The sequence below is a fragment of the Eriocheir sinensis genome, unplaced genomic scaffold, assembly GCF_024679095.1.
Source record: "Eriocheir sinensis breed Jianghai 21 unplaced genomic scaffold, ASM2467909v1 Scaffold1201, whole genome shotgun sequence".
Classification (NCBI taxonomy): domain Eukaryota; kingdom Metazoa; phylum Arthropoda; class Malacostraca; order Decapoda; family Varunidae; genus Eriocheir; species Eriocheir sinensis.
In genome coordinates this window covers 30,359-35,102 of record NW_026110521.1, presented here as the reverse complement: position 1 = coordinate 35,102, position 4,744 = coordinate 30,359, and the positions used below count along the sequence as shown (strand labels likewise).

At 42.4% G+C, this 4,744-nt stretch overlaps 1 non-coding gene across 1 annotated transcript; it reads left to right on the top strand.

Moving 5' to 3' along the window:
* The first annotated feature begins 2,669 nt into the window (after positions 1 to 2,669).
* Positions 2,670 to 2,810, top strand: LOC126989536 (U4 spliceosomal RNA). The gene has a single exon (XR_007743414.1). It is a non-coding gene; the product is annotated as a U4 spliceosomal RNA (small nuclear RNA).
* The last annotated feature ends 1,934 nt before the right edge of the window (positions 2,811 to 4,744 follow it).

Genomic DNA, 4,744 nt, shown 5'->3' with positions numbered 1-4,744 from the left:
TCGCATTTTTCCCGATTTCAGGCTAAAAAATGTCCCACCCGCAAAACTAACGACACCTATTTATATATATTACTAGAAGTGTTAATTATAGGGGGTTTTGTGCAGTCGTTATGCGTTAGATATGGGAAAATCTAGTTTGGTGAGTACGATATTGTGGCATCCCTGGAGGAGAGCATATCAAGACACCTCTCTATCTAAAATTATTGATCTCTCCTGTGTCGTCTCAGCCTCTTTTCATTTTCTGGAGCAGTGAGTAGCGAGATTTTGTTGTGTTATTGTGTTGATATTTGTCCTTGAACTGCCTACCTTGCTGTAATAAAAATGTCGTAATTAAACTTTTGAGAGATGTAGAAGGAGGCATAGAGATGAGAGAAAGGAACAAGTGAAGAGGGCTGAGAGGAGCTATGTGGGAATGGATGTGTAGGAGAAGAGATAGGCATGACTTAGGAGTAGAAGGAGGAGAAAGAGGAGGAGGAAGAAAAGAAGGGTACAGACAAAGGGAAGACAAGGAGGTGGAGGACAAACAAGTAAATGAAGAGGAGGCGAGGTGGACGAAGCGCAGTACTGAACATAGTAATTGTATTGTATTGTATGTTCGTTATTCTTTATAATTACGCGTCATTGGCCCAGTAACACACGCGACGGTTGTTTTATGCAGTGGAGGTCAGTCAGCACCACCCCGAGAGAGAGAGAGAGAGAGGGGAGGGGGAGAAGGCAACACGGAAATGAAAGTAATATTTAGGGCATGAGTAATTTTTTTTTTCGTATTTCTTCTTCCTCTTCTTCTTCTTCTTTTTCATCATCATCAATTTCATTTCTATGATTATTATTATTATTAGTATTATTATTATTATTATTGTATTACTATGAAGAAAACTTATACACTAAAAATTGGTTAACAAATTCCGAGTCGTTTGCTTCTCTCTCTCTCTCTCTCTCTATCTCCCTCTCTCTCTCTCTCTCTCTCTCTCTCTCTCTCTCTCTCTCTCTCAACCCGTAGGTCAAAGTATCAATTGATTTTTGTTACCTGGCTTATTAACGCTTCTAGCTCCTCCATTGAGAGAGAGAGAGAGAGAGAGAGAGAGAGAGAGAGAGAGAGAGAGAGAGAGAGAGAGAAGCCAGCTCGAGACTATTGCGTCATGGTGACCTTCTTGTCTCAGCCTGTATTCCTTTGTGTCTGTGTCTGTGTATTTGTTTTTCCGTGTCTGTCTGTCTGTCTCTCTGGGTTTCCCCTGGTTCGTGTGTATTCCTTTTATTTCTGCCTTTGTGTCTGTTTGCCTGTCTGTGTCTACTTGTCTTCTTATCTGTGTGTGTTTGTTTGTCTGTCTGTCTGTTTGTTTACTTGTATATCTCGTGGTGGTTATATATGTGTTATTCGTATCAGTATTATTTTTTGTATTATATATTTTATCAAGTATACTAGTTCTTTTTTCCCTTCATTTGTCTTCTTTCTTGTTTATGTATTATCAGTGTTATTAGTATTAGTATTAGTGTTATTTCTGTATTGTTTCATTTTGTCTTTAATTTTTCTCCTTATTTTCTGTTGTCATCATCATCATCATCATCATCGTTTAGCCTCATGCCGTCTTCGTCTTCGTCTTCGTTAATTATTATGGATTACGTTGCATTTTCTTCCCATTATTTTGAATTCTGTGGTGGTGGTGGTGGTGTGTGTGTGTGTGTGTGTGTGTGTGTGTGTGTGTGTGTGTGTTAGGAGAGAGAGAGAGAGAGAGAGGTGTGTTTTGACGTTATTTTCTTTCTTCGATGGACTGTAAATTAACTAAGTATGTTTTTTTATGGATTGGTATTTCAACTGCTGTTTATTTATTTGTTTCATTATAACTTACTATCGTATTTTTTAATAATGTTGCTTATTTTAATTTCTGAGCGTTATCTTCAATCTCATGTTTTTCTTTTCCTTTTTACTCCCGTGGAAGGAACTCTATTATATAATTTCTTAGCCTTGAATCAATACCATCCACTTTTCCTGGGGTAGTTTTATAACCCTGGTGGTAGTTTGACCTTTCTTCTGTACCATGAACGTGAAAAACCCTCATAAAGACTCGATTAATCTCCTTTCAGGCCTCTTGAAGTAGTTGATGTGAGAGGCCGGAGCGTCTGAGAAAATTGTAGTGTCATGCAGGCCGGAAAGAGATCCATAATGCATACTACAGCGGTCTTAGGGAGTGGCGATACCTGTCCTCTGCCTTCCCATGTCTGGAGCCGCGCGTCTGCCTGAGTCTCCCCTCCAAGGCGGCGGCGGTGGTCTCTGTCGGGGCGGCTCGTGTGTCTCTGTTTGCACTGTTCTCGATAGCCAAAGTTGATTATTTATGTAATTCTGTATTGTGGGTTGGCTATTATGTGAAAAAGTTATTATGTGAAGAATATATGATGTAGGAAATCAAACTTAATCGTCAGGATATAAAAATAACGTTACTGGGTCCCCTTTGTGGTATGAAGGCGCATAATTTTAGCCTTATATCATTATAATTTATAAATCAATTCTATTTTCAAAACTAATCTTAATTTGGAAATATAATTACAAAAACATATTTGTAGATATAAAACGTGTTTACCTGATAATAAAGAAAACTTTGCATATTACTATTTTACCTAGCTCAGGTGTTAGTCAGAGGTGAATATAATCTCGCCGCGGGATCGGTTGTGTTAGCTTTGCGCAGTGGCAGTATCGTAACCAATGAGGTTCATCCGAGGTGCGATTATTGCTAGTTGAAAACTTTTCCCAATACCCCGCCTGGGCGACTTGCAATATAGTCGGCCATGGCAATTTTTGTTAGCCCAGCTTTGGGCTAAAAAATCTAATCATCTGACTTGAAACTGAAAAACAAAGTTCTGATTATATTGCTTATGTAGTTGCAGTAATATCAGCTTCAGCCATCATGCTTCATAACACGAGAATGACAAGCCGTGGTCCCCGTTGCGTTATGAAGGATAGGAAGCAGCCCCGCCGCCCCGCCACACCCAGCACAGGCAGGTGGGCCGCGAGCCGTGCCGTACAGCGCTGCCAGACTGAGGTGGCGCGACGCGGGAGGGAAGCCTATCTAAATCCTTGTCTGGAGTCAGCACCACGCCGGCCCTGTGGCACCGCTCGGAAGGGGGGGGAATAGCGGACAGACACACGGAACTATTGTTAGTGAGGCAAAGAACGAGAGTGAAGAGGGCAAAAAAAAAATCACACACTTGAATGACGACACCCACAAGAACTCTCTCTCTCTCTCTCTCTCTCTCTCTCTCTCTCTCGACCACCGCCACGTGTTTTCCCTTCCTGCATATGGTGGTGGTGGTGGTGGCGGCGGTGTTTGTAATGGTGGTGGTCAATGCTTCGGTTGAACGAACTCAGGACGGCTCTTTCTCTCCCTTCCCTTTCCCTTCCCCCCTCCCTCTTCCTCTTTCTTCCTTCCTTCTTCCTTCCGTCTGTTGGTCTTTCGTCACGTCTGTATTTCACTCTATCATCCTCGTCGTCTACAACATCCACTCCTGGTATTTCGCTTCCTCTCCGTTCCTTCTCCATTCTCTCCGCCCCTTCCTTCTTTCCCGTCTAATTCCCCGCGCTTTCCTTCCGCTCCACTTTTCTTCTCTTTCCTCCTCCTTCTGAACTCCACCTCCTCTTCACCCCTGATCCACCACCACCACCACCACATGCGCGTAACAAGCACATAAATGGCAAAAAGAGCAAAACAGACAGACAGACAGACAGACGGATAGACTAAGTGACAGCTGCAGTGAGGGTTGTGGGAACGTGAGTGACCATTAGCTGGACACACACACACACACACACACACACGTCAGGGTGCATGCATGTGTGTGTGTGTGTGTGTGTGTGTGTGTGTGTGTAATTATCTCTCAAGTTATAACCCATACAAACAGAAGAACAAAGGAGTAAGTAATGTTTGTTTGTTTGTGTGTGTGTGAGTTCGCCATAGTGTACAAGAGAGAGAGAGAGAGAGAGAGAGAGAGAGAGAGAGAGAGAGTTAGCAGTCAGACAATTCAACACAAACCAGACCAAACACACAAGACATAAACTGACTGACTGACTGGTCTATTGATTGACTGATAGAACGACTCACTCCCCGCATGACCCAAGAGACACATGCGTTGTTTTGACAGAAAAAAGAGAGATTGGCACGGATTCGCTAACCAAACATTGACACACCGAGACACAACGGCACAATAACATGGAAAGAAAAAAAAGAACAGAAAACGGGGGAAAAAAATGTCACGGATATGGAAGAAAAATAAAATGGAATGAGTCAGATCGTCGAAAATTATAGTTTGTAAAGGAGAAAAATGGTAGAGAGATTGTTTTCAGCAACGCTTGTGTTTGGGTCATGAGGTCAAGAGAGAGAGAGAGATTGCTTCATTAGTTGTCATATTTAGGAGGTGATGCTTTCCTCCTCCTCCTCCTCCTCTTCCTCTTCCTCTTCTTTTCGGTCTCTTCACATTCCTCCTGCATTTTCTCTCTCTCTCTCTCTCTCTCTCTCTCTCTCTCTCTCTCTCTCTCTCTCTCTCTCTCTCTCTACCTTTTCTTCTTCATACTCTTCCTTCTCAACCCCCTCCTCCTCCTCCTCCTCCTCTTCTTCTTTGACTTCCTGTCCCTCCTCTTCTGTTGGTAAATAAAACAATATCTACAACGTAAACAAGAACAACAGTATATATTTTCTACCACCACCACCACCACTATTACTACTACTACTACTACTACTACTACTATTACTACTACCAC